This window comes from Littorina saxatilis, linkage group LG1 (assembly GCF_037325665.1).
Source record: "Littorina saxatilis isolate snail1 linkage group LG1, US_GU_Lsax_2.0, whole genome shotgun sequence".
In the NCBI taxonomy this organism is placed as follows: Eukaryota; Metazoa; Mollusca; class Gastropoda; order Littorinimorpha; family Littorinidae; genus Littorina; species Littorina saxatilis.
In genome coordinates this window covers 99,409,701-99,426,128 of record NC_090245.1, presented here as the reverse complement: position 1 = coordinate 99,426,128, position 16,428 = coordinate 99,409,701, and positions in this window count along the sequence as shown.

Below are 16,428 nucleotides of genomic sequence, written 5' to 3'. Positions count from 1 at the left end.
AACCAGGGTGACGTTTATGCGAAAACAGGTATCAGCATCCGCAGGTGCAATCGACGTATCTGTTGGCAGCGATTACCGAAGGTACCGTTCTGTTTTGCATTACTGTGATGTTCCAGACACTTGCTGGTACAATATCAAACAAGTAGGTACAATTTATGGTCCAGAAACCTGACATGATCAAAACAGTATCATCTGAGAATAAAATGGAGCGACTTTTATGTAGATATATATGGTTTTCTATGTCTGTGGCTCAGCCCGTCCCATGGTAGGCACAGACGACGCACTGCCTATTATTTATGCCGCAGTAGGGGTTATGACGAGTACTTGGCCTGTTTTCCTTTCATGCAACGTGTAGCGGGCTGTGATAATCTGCAGTGCGTCGTCTGTCCTGCTGAAGTTACATATGTGAGCGGAGCCCCTTATCGATATCGGTAGTGCTTGGTAGTCGCCGGTAAGCCAGCGCAACCAACAGTATCAGGTCTGCTTTAAGTACAAAACGTTGGGTGGCTTTGCACACATGCATGCAGAGAGTAATATTATAATAAACATTTTCGACAAAGCGTGGGAGGTAAGCCTATGTGTTGTATTAATTAGCAACAATGCTACTTTTCGCACCTGTACTCTTTGTATCCACTCAGTTTTGCTGTGATTGGCTAGCAGGCATGAAGGTCAGTACACAGTTTACGAGAGTAGTCTTTGGCTATTTTTAATTTTAGAACAATATGGTTTCATCTACACGACCGGTGCTTGCCGTTGAATAGAAATCATTTCTATTACATTCTCGAGATTTCATTTATTTCGTTCGTTCATTCATTTGCCAAGTGAGAAAGCTTTTTTCTGCGGGCTAAGTATTCGACATCTTGTTTTACTATTGATTGGCACATTATGTATCCTTGTATGCTTACAATAACCTGTAGAAAATGTTGTCTGACTTTAAAAGGTCCCGTTAATTACAAAAGCAGCTCCATATTCGACAATGTTGAGTGTTGAGTGTTGACCATTCACGACATACTGTAAAAAGAATCAAACAAAAACGTCAACACAAGACTAAAAAAAAAAGATCCAGAATAAAGAAACAAGAAAGTTTTAAAAGAACGTTTAACTATGACAAAACAACACGTTACGGTTACTGATCTTTGACCCAGCGGTCTTTTAAGTGGACATACAGACGAAAATGTATAATACAGATAATAAACTTATCTGACAAATTGTCCAGAAGCTCGTTCGGACGACCAAAATATCAATCCCGGTGTAGGATCCGGTCCGGTCCCCCCTCTGAAGTAGTCCCCCGGGGGACCAATTCGTGGCAAAAACTGCTCTATAATGGTCCCCCCCTTAGACATCCAGCCTCGTTTTTCTTGTTACAATGTTAGTAATGTTACCAGCAATTTTAGAGAAAAGAAAGGAAAGAATCAGAGACTGGTTTCATTTCTTCTTATCAGTATTTATTTATTATTCATTTTATTTCATGTGATTTTTCTTTTGAACGGCATTATAAATCAGATCTATTTTATTTTCTGCAAAATATAGTCAAACAAAGAGATTGCTGTCTGTGCACTACATAATACCGGACGAAGATATAGATTGAAAATGGCTTGAATGCCTAAGAAAAACGAGGCTGGATGTCTAAGGGGGGACCATTATAGAGCAGTTTTTGCCACGAATTGGTCCCCGGGGGGACTACTTCAGAGGGGGGACCGGACCGGATCCTACACCGGCTCAAACAAGTGCAGGATAAACCTAGCTTGGACAAAGTTCTCAAATATTTGCTTGCTATATATTTGGAGGAAAAAAAAGTGATGTTTACAACAGTGCTGCTGCATACAGAATAGCTTCACGACGAAGCATTCTATCTTTTACGCTCTCCTCACAGACTGTGTATCACTATCAGTACCTTTCACGGATCACAGCACAAAGTGTTTGTACACTATACATACACTTTGGCACCACACACCACTAACCTCACCTAAGTATTCTCCAAAGAGCATGCAATAACGGCTACTCCCGAAGACACATGCCATCAGCAGGCCCAAGCTATACATGTCTTGCGCACATATCTTAGCTAGGCCGGCACTCCCCAAGCTGAAGTGTGGATGCCAGAGACACATTCAATCAGCAGAAGCCATCAGGATGGGCCGCTACACATATCGAAGGCAGGCTGGCACACACACTGTTTACACCTTCACGTAATGCTAAGCGAGCGCCCACCTGCTAATGGCGTCAGAGCAAAAGACTAAGTCCATTAGTGAAGTTGAATGGGTCAGATTTGTGTGTTTTAGTCCAACTGTCTCTGTATGGCTGAAGGCAAGACAGCAAGCGGGAGAAAGTGGCGAATTAAATATTGGAAATATCTGAAGAGTCTCAAATGCTGCGGATGTGTCTGTGTGGATGACTGTGTGGATAGCTGTGTGGATGGCTGTGTGGATGACTGTGTGGATGACTGGCTGTGTGGATGACTGTGTGGATGGCTGTGTGGACGGCTGTGAAGATGGCTGTGTGGATGACTGTGTGGATGACTGTGTGGATGACTGTGTGGATGGCTGTGTGGATGGCTGTGTGGATGGCTGTGTGGATGACTGTGTGGATGACCGTGTAGATGGCTATGTGGATGACTGTGTGGATGGCTGTGTGGATGGCTGTGTGGATGGCTGTGTGGATGACTGTGTGGATGGCTGTGTGGATGACTGTGTGGATGGCTGTGTGGATGGCTGTGTGGATGACTGTGTGGATGACTGTGTGGATGGCTGTGTGGATGGCTGTGTGGATGGCTGTGTGGATGGCTGTGTGGATGGCTGTGTGGATGACTGTGTGGATGGCTGTGTGGATGACTGTGGATGACTGTGTGGATGGCTGTGTGGATGGCTGTGTGGATGACTGTGTGGATGGCTGTGTGGATGGCTGTGTGGATGGCTGTGTGGATGGCTGTGTGGATGACTGTGTGGATGGCTGTGGGAATGGTCGTGTGAGTGATGGGTGTAGGTGGGGAGGGAGGGGGCGATTGGGGCCGCAAGTGGAGAAATATTTGTCATTGAGAATGAGAGTTCTAGGCTTGCTCTGAACAGGCAGTACCGCATCTTACGCATGAAACGTACAGTAACATTTGAGTACGGATGAGAGAGTAAAGCTGCCTTTCAAAGTGAGCGAGTCGATCGTTGCCTTCTTGCTATAGATATATTATGTTCACTATGACCACCATTTCACGATAACCATGCTCACAGAAAATACATTCTATTGAAACAAGAAAACACTGATAAAGAAACGCATTTTCCAATGTTTAAGATTTCCAAAGCTGTCACTTACAACTCAAATGTCACTGTAACCACGTTAACAGCAAGAAGATTGTACTGTTACTACAATGCGAGCACGAAATCCAACAACAGCTAGACTTCTTACGTTTCAAAATTCAGAACAAAAAAAACCAAGAATGGTTAGTTAAGGGAACCGTGTTTGTTGACAAAAGAAAGCAATCACAAAAACATTGATCTTGGTCTTTCAACTGTTTTGATCATTGGGTCGAAGTACTTGTGAATGTTTTGTTTTGTAAAAAAAATCAATCGTTACATTCAACCAACCATTTTTGTGTTATGATAGAGAAGAACACGACCCCGAGCCCTTCACCGAAAGCAACAGACTAGGTTAGCCAGAGCTTGGCCTTACCTGTTGCCTTACCTGTGGGTGTTACCTGTAGATAGTGTAGCGGTGCCAGACCACCTCTCACGGTGTCAGCATCCCTTACAGGTGATGGCAAGGGGATAGTGGGGATAATGCGCGGTGTGTTCATCGCATCCAGGTTCTGCCTGTACATTGTGCCAACAACAGCAAACACTATATGGGCTCAGTGGGGTTTCTGTTCCCTTCTGACAAGGCAAGACAAGACAAGATACAAGGAGACGTGCCAGACAAAGCAATACAAGGCAGGACAAAACAAACGAAAGCGAAGGCAAAAAAAGGATAAGACAAGATACAACAAAACAACAGAAGGTAGGACGAGATACGACGATGGGTTACGAGACACGACACGACACGACACGACACGACACGACACGACACGACACTACAAGACAATATAAGACACGACAAGTCAAGGCAAAAAAGGCAAGACGAGACGAGACGAGACGACGCAAGACGAGACGACGCAAGACGAGACAAAAAATGGTTAAACAAAACAGTAGAAGGTACGGCGATACAAGACAAGATAAGACAAAACATGTACAAACAATACAGAAGCCGTGACGAGGTAAGCCAATGGATTGCGAGACATGGCATGGCAAGACAGGACAAGACAAGACAAGGCAAGACAAGACACCGCTTTGTCCTACACGAAGGGCAGGCTTTTATGCCTACCAATGATGATGCATGTGACAATCCTAAATTGACCAACTATATATTTATCTGCAGCTTCGCAGATAATCTGCGTATAAATACTATCTGCCTCGACAAGCATGGGTTTGATTTGTAGCAAAGACCGGTGTAACACGAGAAAATTACTCCCACGAGATTCTTACTCCGGAGTAAACATTTCGTACGAAAAAGTTACTCCCTTTACGAAAAAAGCACTCCCCCATTGCACGAGAAATTACTCCCCAAGACAGGTGAGTTCCGAGTAAACATTTCGTACAAAAATGTTACTCCCCTGACGAATAATAAACGAATACATTACTTCACCCCAACACGAGCAATTCAACTTCCCATGCCAGGTGTACGAAATTTTTACTCCCTTGTCCCCTGTTAGTCTTGGTGGTGGAAGGGGTGGAAGGAGGGTAGCGCGACATTCGTGTGCGCGAGATCACTTATTGGCATTATCCCTTCGCCCGCATCCCATTTTTGCGTACGAGATTTTTACTGGAAGTAAAAAAAATGGGGAGTAAAAATTTCGTGGAGGGAGTAATTTTTTCGTGCCTTGGGGAGTTCTTTTCTCGTACGAAAAATTTACTCGGAGTAAGAATTTCGTACGAAATATTTACTCCGGAGTAAAGTTTTCGTGGAGTAAAAATTTCGTGTTACAACGGCAAATAATCTCGCCTGGTCTTAAACTAAGTGGAATACTGCTAGTTTATTGAAAATGATAATCAACCTGAGCTGGCTGAATGCGAGATGGATTTCGAGGTGGAGGTAGGCTGGGTCGGCAGAAGGGCTAGTCTCCAGACATCCAGCGACAGCAGTTAAATCAACATTTACGATGCATTAAGTCTACAATGCTTTAAACCTTTACAGCGCATTTGAGAACGAAAGAACAAACGAACGACTTTTAGTACTCGAGGTTGAAGATTTTAGGCTGAAGCTTAGTTATATTTAGTCAAGTTTTGACTAAATATTTTAATATCGAGGGGGAATCGAAACGAGGGTCGTGGTGTATGTACGTGTGTGTGTGTGTCTGTCTGTGTGTGTGTGTGTGTGTGTAGAGCGATTCAGACTAAACTACTGGACCGATCTTTATGAAATTTGACATGAGAGTTCCTGGGTATGAAATCCCCGAACGTTTTTTTCATTTTTTTTTATAAATGTCTTTGATGACGTCATATCCGGCTTTTCGTGAAAGTTGAGGCGGCACTGTCACGCCCTCATTTTTCAACCAAATTGGTTGAAATTTTGGTCAAGTAATCTTCGACGAAGCCCGGACTTCGGTATTGCATTTCAGCTTGGTGGCTTAAAAATTAATTAATGACTTTGGTCATTAAAAATCTGAAAATTGTAAAAAAAAATAAAAATTTATAAAACGATCCAAATTTACGTTTATCTTATTCTCCATCATTTGCTAATTCCAAAAACATATAAATATGTTATATTCGGATTAAAAACAAGAGGCGAAGCCATCAAGGCTCACGTAAGAAATAGACAAACAGTAACACAAACTCAATCACTCCGTCACACATACACACCCACACACACAGTAAGCTTAGGTGACACTGTGCAAGAAAGAGAGACACTAGATCTAGATCTGTCTGTCTGCGTGTAGCCCACTTGGCACTTACAGGGACACGACTGCCAAATAGTCTCGGCCCGCTCAAAATAACAATGACCGAGACCACACACACCACGCGAGAGAGAAAGACTACAGGGAGGCATGCCGTCATGATGCATTAATTGACGTCAAACACTTTTGACCGTGACGTAATCTTATGCGAGCTTTATCCATAGTCTTGGATAACCACTCACACATAGACTCGGAAATGTTAAAGTTTCTACCACAGACATACACACGCACAAACACACACACACACGCACACACACACGCACAAACGCACAAACGCACAGACAGACAAAGTTACGATCGCATAGGCTACACTTACGTGAGCCAACAAGCTCTGAAAATTAAATATATAAAAATTATTATCAAAATTAAATTGTCGAAATCAATTTAAAAACACTTTCATCTTATTTCTTGTCGGTTCCTGATTCCAAAAACATATAGATATGATATGTTTGGATTAAAAACACGCTCAGAAAGTTAAAACAAAGAGAGGTACAGAAAAGCGTGCTATCCTTCTTAGCGCAACTACTACCCCGCTCTTCTTGTCAATTTCACTGCCTTTGCCATGAGCGGTGGACTGACGATGCTACGAGTATACGGTCTTGCTGAAAAATGGCATTGCGTTCAGTTTCATTCTGTGAGTTCGACAGCTACTTGACTAAATATTGTATTTTCGCCTTACGCGACTTGTTTTACATTTACAATCCATGCAATCTGTCCGTGCTTTTAGGACGTAAAACGAAAATGAGGGATCAAAATGAGAAGCTTACCGACGCCAGAAAGCCTGCGCCACAAATATCCATGTTCATGTGCGTCTGGTAAGCCACACATCCACGCCCCAGGGAGAGAGAGAGAGAGAGAGAGAGAGAGAGAGAGAGAGAGAGAGAGAGAGAGAGAGAGAGAGAGAGAGAGAGAGAGAGAGAGAGAGAGAGAGAGAGTATCGCCCCTAGATAATAAAGTGGCACGCGCTACGCTCCCCAATGGGAACCCAATGCAGTGACTTACTGACTACTGCTGTAATTCTGCCTGATAAGACCCCCATTAGCTTACGAGCATTCTGATAAATGGAGGACCTTTGGTCTTCTTCAGGGTGATACAGGTATGTAGGGGTGTGTGTGTGTGTGTGTGTGTGTGTGTGTGCTTGCGTGCGTGTGTGCGTGCGTGCTTGTATTTGCGCGTGCGTGCGTGCGTGTGTGTGTTCTGCAGTCTCCCATGAGATTCTGTTTCACGGAGTTTTCGCCTTTATGGGAAGGTTTATTACTGATAAAAAGAATCCCTTTTATCACGCCTCCTACAGAGTTGTTGACAGTTTGCACTGAAGAGAGGGATGAGTGATACGTGTTGTGAGATGGCTGTCTGAAGTAATGGCAAATCACAACTGAGGATTTTGGATGCTAAAGCTCCTAGCAAATTTGCATCCACCTTGCCATAAAATCGCTCGACTGTTAGAGGGCCGTCACACACGCGACTCAATCGCGCGATTTACCCTGTCACACGGGCGACTCAGTCGCGGAAAATAGCTACGACAAGTCTGCGACTCAGTCTCATGCGATTCCCTCGTAGCTTTGAGCTTTAGAACTTGTTCTATTCCTGCGACCCAGTCGTCAGTCAATCGCAGGGGCAGAGACAATCAGAACGCGTCGTTGCGGCCTTCACGCAGTGACGTAAAATAATGGCGGACAGTGGCGGACTGCGTCTCTTCAGTCGTCGATTCAAAACTTTTTGGCAGAACAGTTTCTTACTCAGATATAAAGGAGACGTTTTAGGCGTGTACAGCGGTCGGGAAACAATAATTGCAACTGTCTGGGAACTTTATTTCTAGCAAAGGCGTAATGCTGAACGGTATTTTTCAGAAAGGTAGAGCGATGTTCGAACATTAGCCGCCTCTGCTCTCGCAAAGCGCGTTTGCCGTGTTCACTGTGACACGTCACTTCCGCCCCGCTCGCGTGGAGTTATCGTTCGTCAATGGTTCGTCTATCGTTCACCGTGTGACGGGTCGATGGCCTACGATGTGATGTGCGATCGGCTTGAGACTGAATCGCGCGATTGAATCTCAACGATTGAGTCGTGCGTGTGACTGATGCTTTAGCGACCCTAACCCTAACCCTAACCCTGACCCAAAGAAGAGGGCTGAGAGATTTCTCAAGACGCTGCGTGTTGAATTCCAAATTTCGGATCGGCGAAGGTATAGATCTTCCACAAGATTAATGCATGAATAAATAAACAGAGAAATACAAAAACAGCTTCACAAAGACTGTCTGTCAAACAATCACAAATGGGTAAATACATGATAAATTGAACATAAACAATCAGTGTTAATTGTCACGTAGTGGTGACAAGTGTTTGACGACTTTTGTCCTTGGTGGCAATGTTGCGTTATTTTCGGCGCGATGTATCATTGTGTGTTTGTTGATGGGTGCATTCCGTGCGATTTCCCTGTGCCAGTTGCTATAACACTGTCAGCGAATTATGCACGCTTAGATGGCGTATCTCGTGCGCTAGCTGCGGACCTCGCGTTGCAGCATTTTTGCGCAGGCCTTGGGTTCTGTTTCGTGCGTATGAGTACGACAGAACTGCGAGAGTTCACGGTTTGGATGGCAGAGAAGCTGGACAGAGTCTGGACTGTGTGTTGGTGTTGGGGTTTTGTTGGCAACTACCAAGAGCCGCTGGGGTAATTGTGTGTTGGAATGTGTCTTGTTTCGTTTGTTTATTGGTTGTAATTATTGTCGTCTACTGTGGTGTCGTTGTCTCAGTTGTCGTGTGAAATTTTGTGTGAACTAACACTAGTTGACAGTTGTCAGTGGACAGAACGATTAGTGGTCAAGGTGACGTTTAAACCAAGTTCAAAACAACTCCAGCTTTTGCTTTGTTTGACGACTGTTATTTTATCAAGGGACGTTAACGTGTATTACAATCAAGAATGCCAAGCCTGGGTTGCTTTCCGTTCTTTGGAAATTGATTATAGCATTCATGGCTATTGTAAAGATTTATGGTTGTTGTAAATATTGTTGCCGGGTGATTGACAGCTCGCAAGACAATATTTCCTGGGGGTAATATTATTGTACACACCTAGGGCTGGGGGCAGTGGGGGAAAGGATATGTTTCGCCGACTCTGGGACTCAGTGGTTATCGAATGTGTTGCAGCTTTCTTTTCTTCTTGATGTTCTTCATCAACCCACCTGTCGCCTCGACCTTGTCACCGGTGTTGTCACCGTGGCAGTATCCTGCAGCGCTACTGTGTCCCACTCTCAGCTTGGGATGTCCGCCCGCCTTCGGAGCTTGATTTGTGCACCGTCGAGGCCGGGTGGGTTCACCTCCACCGTGCTTCGTCTCCACCGCCGTCCGTCCTCGTTGTCGCCGGCGCTGATGGTGGTGACGTAGGGGGCTATAACTACGCTCTCGCATGAACTGACGCCGAGACCCTGGCTCCTCACCTTCAGGAAGCCCGCGCTGCATGAGCCGAGCTTCAAGTTACCCCGTCGACACTTCCGGGGAGGACCAGCTTACCTGCTTAATTGCAGGCAGTCTATCGTCGACGTGACGTCACCGTCAAGGAACACTTATCTTCGCGACAAAGAGCTAAGTCTTCCATCTTTTCCTCTCTCTTGTTCCCGGCCCGACGGTGTCAGACATTTTTTTTTGTTTACCCCACAGAGAGGAAAAACTTGTAAATATTGAGACAACGCAGGCTCGTCTCAATAACTCTTGATCTTCGGGAGGAGTCCCAAGATATGCATCAGGGAGTAGTCCCTAGACTTTCTTTGAATATTTGTTTCATGCGTTTTCCCTATTAAATGTACAGGGTCAGTCTTTATTCTCTTAAATCTTCAATTCATTCTTCCTGTTTTCTTGTGAATTTCATGAACGATTACTGTGGCGAAGACCCTTGAATTATTATTGATCGCAATCTATCGCAGGTCCTTTTTCCCGTGTGTTTGATTGCCTAAGGCTGCAGCCGGACGTCTGCCTTGCCTTGTTTATGGTTGTGTATTGTCGTGATCTAGCACAGGGGTGCTGAGTAACTATGCCCATTAACTCTTACTAACCGCTTTATAGTTGTGTGCGTGTGCATGTGTTATAAGTGTGCTCGAAGTTGGAAACAGAGTGAATACAAATGTGAATAATAACTTGGAAAAGGATGCAAAACGGGCTTGGTTATTTCTTTTATTAACGCCAACAACGCAAGTAACTTACATTTCACGCCTTGACGTGACATATTTGGTGGAGATGCAGGGTACAAAACACGGTTGACATATAAAGCTAACTTATACTTGTTTTTTGTTTTTTTTATAAGTTCATAAGTTGTTAACCCTCTGTTTTACTTGTTCCCGTCCCTATTTGTTCACTTGTGTGGTATATAGCCTTGTCCCTTGTTGTGGGTTTTTCCGAGCTATTTCATCTTTGCGATTTGATTCACACTCGTTCTTCGTTTCGGGTTTCGGTCTTGTTTTCATGATGTCATGCACAGACGATGTCTAAGGACTCGTCTCCAAGGAAATTACGTTCTTTACCACGTGTTGATTATTCCGAACAAACAGTCACTGACGACGATAATTCTTCTTCCTCTGACGTAGTTGATACTTCGGAGTATTCGCTTTCTGATACCTCTTTTGTTGCCGCTCCTGCTCCTCCGCTGGCTGCTACTCCCTCAGGTAATCCTCCTACCACCATGGACTACCTTCAGTTAGGTAAGGAGGCCGGTCTTACCGGACGTGATTTGTTGGATTTTGTGGTTGAGGCCGAAGAGAGGAAACGTAACTTTGAACTAGAAGCTGAGGAGAGGAAACGCCGACTCGCCATGGAAGAAGAAAGCCACTCATACGCTTTAGCCAACCCGGAACAAACGCATGCTCACCAGGTTGCTTTGGCGGCCGCCTCAGTCACGTCCAAGAAATCAGACATTGGCATTATTGCCGACAAAATTCGGTTGCCTTATTTGGACGATGGGGATGATGTGGATACGTACCTGGCCAAGTTTGAGCGTATTGCTACGCAGATGAAGTGGGAGGTCTCGACTTGGGCCCTCAGGTTGAGTGGTCACCTCAAGGGCAAAGCTGCCGAGGTTTATACGAAGTTGTCATTTGAAATAGCTGATGACTATGATGTTTTAAAGGGTGCTCTTTTGAAAGCTTTCCATTGCACGGCAAAGACGTACAGAGAGAAGTTCCGCGCTGCCAAGCGTGTTGGTTCCGAGACATACGAGCAGTTATTGGAGCGCAGCAAGATGTATTTGGACCGTTGGCTTGATCTTGCCAAAGGCAATCGTGATTTTGACAGCCTCTATGACCTCATTCGTCTTGAGCAGTTCATCGACGGTCTGCCCGCTGATGTCAAAGCATTTGTGAAGGAGCGGTCACCCGGATCGGCTGACGCTGCTGCTGCCGCTGCCCAAGCTTATTCAGAAGCCCACGAGCCGGATTGCAAAAACCCGTTCTCTCGTCGTCAGACCGAGTCTGTCTGTGCCGTAAATACTTCCGGTGCCAAGAAGAAGCAGAGACAGCGTCGCCAGGCTGCCAAGTCTGAGGAGAGGGAGAGTCAGGTCAGTTCTCCTGCCTCTCAGGATAATTCTGAATCGGTGACCACCATTAATGCGCCGCCCGGGGAAAAGAAACATTGTAATTATTGTAATCGGGATGGCCACGAGGCTGATTATTGCTTCAAGCGTGCTCGTGACGTCATAGCTCGCGAAAAGTCGTCGGTTACCGGTTCCGGGCAGTCGTCCGCGATTTTTGGATGTGTTCATGTGATCTCCGCTGACGGTTCTGTGCCAAAGTTGCGTTCTCGGTTGTGTCCAGATTGTCAGGCTGCTACCGCAGGCGATAACTACATGGTCAAGGTAAAAATTTGTGGCATTGAGACCGAGGCTCTCAGAGACACGGGTTCCAACATATCGCTGGCTCGGCGTGATATCGTCCCTAAATCATGTTTCACAGGCAAGACCCGCGATCTCACCGGGGCGTTCGGCCCGGATAGTCGCGTCGCTCAGATTGCCCACGTGGATGTAGAGACACCTTATTACTCCGGAGTTATCGAGATCAATGTCGTGAATGATCTCAACACTTCTGTTCTCATCGGGAATCACTTCACTCTTCCCTCCGGTGTGGTTGTCGAAGTCCCGACTTACGGCCCGCGCGATTCGTGTGCCGCTGTGACTCGTGCTCAGGTTAAGAAGGACGCCTGCGGCGATCTTCCCCTCGATCCTAAATCACAAGGTCTTCAGAAGACTAGGCAAGAACTGATTGATGCCCAGGAATCTGACCCTTCTCTCAAACGGATGCGTGATTTGGCTCGCGACCAGCACCCGTGGTCCTCCCAAGGTCAAGGCCGTGTGCGGTTCATGTATCGCGCCAACGTTTTGTACCGCGAGTATTGTGGTTCTGATGGAGTGTTCCACCGCCAAGTTTGCGTTCCTCACCCGTTCCGCAGCGAGGTCTTAACTCTAGGCCATTCTTCACCGATGGCCGGCCACCTAGCTGCTAGACGCACGTTGAGCCGGATCTGGTCGGATTTTTATTGGCCGGGCATGTGTGCCGACGTTCGCCGGTTTGTCGCGTCTTGCGAGTCGTGTCAGCGCACGGTTCCCCGCGGCAGTTTGCGCAGGGTTGCTCTCGAGAAAATGCCGCTGGTGGATGTTCCTTTCAAACAGGTAGTGATTGACCTCATCGGGCCCATCCATCCTCCGTCCGGCATGTCCCTAGTGCTTCAGTTATCTCTTTATAGACTTTTCCATGTCATACACTCTGGCATAGCCATCTTCGGTGTCACCTGTCACCCGCGGTTTCCTCTGGGATGGGGGTTTGTCACGTAGTGGTGACAAGTGTTTGACGACTTTTGTCCTTGGTGGCAATGTTGCGTTATTTTCGGCGCGATGTATCATTGTGTGTTTGTTGATGGGTGCATTCCGTGCGATTTCCCTGTGCCAGTTGCTATAACACTGTCAGCGAATTATGCACGCTTAGATGGCGTATCTCGTGCGCTAGCTGCGGACCTCGCGTTGCAGCATTTTTGCGCAGGCCTTGGGTTCTGTTTCGTGCGTATGAGTACGACAGAACTGCGAGAGTTCACGGTTTGGATGGCAGAGAAGCTGGACAGAGTCTGGACTGTGTGTTGGTGTTGGGGTTTTGTTGGCAACTACCAAGAGCCGCTGGGGTAATTGTGTGTTGGAATGTGTCTTGTTTCGTTTGTTTATTGGTTGTAATTATTGTCGTCTACTGTGGTGTCGTTGTCTCAGTTGTCGTGTGAAATTTTGTGTGAACTAACACTAGTTGACAGTTGTCAGTGGACAGAACGATTAGTGGTCAAGGTGACGTTTAAACCAAGTTCAAAACAACTCCAGCTTTTGCTTTGTTTGACGACTGTTATTTTATCAAGGGACGTTAACGTGTATTACAATCAAGAATGCCAAGCCTGGGTTGCTTTCCGTTCTTTGGAAATTGATTATAGCATTCATGGCTATTGTAAAGATTTATGGTTGTTGTAAATATTGTTGCCGGGTGATTGACAGCTCGCAAGATAATATTTCCTGGGGGTAATATTATTGTACACACCTAGGGCTGGGGGCAGTGGGGGAAAGGACATGTTTCGCCGACTCTGGGACTCAGTGGTTATCGAATGTGTTGCAGCTTTCTTTTCTTCTTGATGTTCTTCATCAACCCACCTGTTGCCTCGACCTTGTCACCGGTGTTGTCACCGTGGCAGTATCCTGCAGCGCTACTGTGTCCCACTCTCAGCTTGGGATGTCCGCCCGCCTTCGGAGCTTGATTTGTGCACCGTCGAGGCCGGGTGGGTTCGCCTCCACCGTGCTTCGTCTCCACCGCCGTCCGCCCTCGTTGTCGCCGGCGTTGATGGTGGTGACGTAGGGGGCTATAACTACGCTCTCGCATGAACTGACGCCGAGACCCTGGTTCCTCACCTTCAGGAAGCCCGCGCTGCATGAGCCGAGCTTCAAGTTACCCCGTCGACACTTCCGGGGAGGACCAGCTTACCTGCTTAATTGCAGGCAGTCTATCGTCGACGTGACGTCACCGTCAAGGAACACTTATCTTCGCGACAAAGAGCTAAGTCTTCCATCTTTTCCTCTCTCTTGTTCCCGGCCCGACGGTGTCAGACATTTTTTTTTGTGTTTACCCCACAGAGAGGAAAAACTTGTAAACATCGAGACAACGCAGGCTCGTCTCATTAACTCTTGATCTTCGGGAGGAGTCCCAAGATATGCATCAGGGAGTAGTCCCTAGACTTTCTTTGAATATTTGTTTCATGCGTTTTCCCTATTAAATGTACAGGGTCAGTCTTTATTCTCTTAAATCTTCAATTCATTCTTCCTGTTTTCTTGTGAATTTCATGAACGATTACTGTGGCGAAGACCCTTGAATTATTATTGATCGCAACCTATCGCAGGTTTTTTTTTTCCCCGTGTGTTTGATTGCCTAAGGCTGCAGCCGGACGTCTGCCTTGCCTTGTTTATGGTTGTGTATTGTCGTGATCTAGCACAGGGGTGCTGAGTAACTATGCCCATTAACCCTTACTAACCGCTTAATAGTTGAGTGCGTGTGCATGTGTTATGAGTGTGCTCGAAGTTGGAAACAGAGTGAATACAAATGTGAATAATAACTTGGAAAAGGATGCAAAACGGGCTTGGTTATTTCTTTTATTAACGCCAACAACGCAAGTAACTTACATTTCACGCCTTGACGTGACATTAATGATGCAAAGGAACTGCTGACGAGATTGAAAGGAAGAAAAACATCAAGTCAAGTTCTTCAAACGCACCTCCAAAATTCACAACAACACGTGACATGAACAAAGTGTTTCCAGGAAGTCAAACAAATACAACAAAAAAGAAGGAACAGAAATACACACAAGCTTCACTTTTTGTTAAAAGAATCCGCCGAACGAAAAAGAAATGAGAAGCAACAAATTCACTGCATGACATTATAGTTCAAGCAAACTAATCACTGCGCATGCCCCTGCTGTTAGAACCGGAAACGGAAGTGCAGACGCAGACGACAAGGAAAACAACACGAGGGAAAGAATAAACTGCAAAACATACGGGGTTACAAAATCAGCTGCACATCTTTTCCTGCACACTCGTAGACCAGACAATCGGAACAAACAGTGGAATTGACGACAGACACGCGTTGGCTGCACAAGATAAGACTGTGTGCATACACAAGAGGCAAGCCAGACGTTTACGTGTGAGCCATGTTGTCAAAATAAACCTCACAGTGATGGTTGACGATGATACGATGATGATGATAATGGCGATGTTATGCACCGATGCCTAAACAATTATTTTGCGTCGTGGGATTGAGTGGTTGACGCCTTGATCCAAGGGGAAGAGGCAGTGAAAAACAAGATCCTCCTTCTTGGAAAACAACCGGTCTGTTTGGCTTCTTTCTTCTTTTCTCTTCTTTCATGCTGTCAATGTTCAGTGTGGGATTAGTTGCAGGAGGAGTTCCAGTCAACAGCTTTCAAAAACTAGCTCGTTGTATTTCAAAAACTAGCGCATGTTTTCTTTCTTTTACTTTTCCCACCCTTCTTTGTTTCTTTCCTTCTTTAGATTGTTATGTTATATGTTATATGAAGTCTTATATCGCGCGCGTATATCCAGACTCGGAGTCAAGGCGCAGGGATCTATTTATGCCGTGTGAGATGGAATTTTTTTACACAATACATCACGCATTCACATCGACCAGCAGATCGCAGCCATTTCGGCGCATATCCTACTTTTCACGGCCTATTATTCCAAGTCACACGGGTATTTTGGTGGACATTTTTTTTCTATGCCTATACAATTTTGCCAGGAAAGACCCTTTTGTCAATCGTGGGATCTTTAACGTGCACACCCCAATGTAGTGTACACGAAGGGACCTCGGTTTTTCGTCTCATCCGAAAGACTGTTCAGAATTGGTGTGCTATTGCCTCATAACTTGTCTTCTTTCCTTCTTTAGATTGTACAGAATGGGTGTGCTATTGCCTCATAATGTGTCTTCTTTCCTTCTTTAGATTGTACAGAATGGGTGTGCTATTGCCTCATAATGTGTCTTCTTTCCTTCTTTAGATTGTACAGAATTGGTGTGCTATTGCCTCATAATGTGTCTTCTTTCCTTCTTTAGATTGTACAGAATGGGTGTGCTATTGCCTCATAATGTGTCTTCTTTCCTTCTTTAGATTGTACAGAATGGGTGTGCTATTGCCTCATAATGTGTCTTCTTTCCTTCTTTAGATTGTACAGAATGGGTGTGCTATTGCCTCATAATGTGTCTTCTTTCCTTCTTTAGATTGTACACAATGGGTGTGCTATTGCCTCATAATTTGTCTTCTTTCCTTCTCCTCCTCTTCTTCTGCGCTCATTGGCTGAAACTCCCACGTACACCCGTGTTTTTGCACGAGCGGGTTTATGACCGTTTTTTCCTCGCCATGTATGCAGTCGTACGCCGCTTTCGGTGGACGTTTCT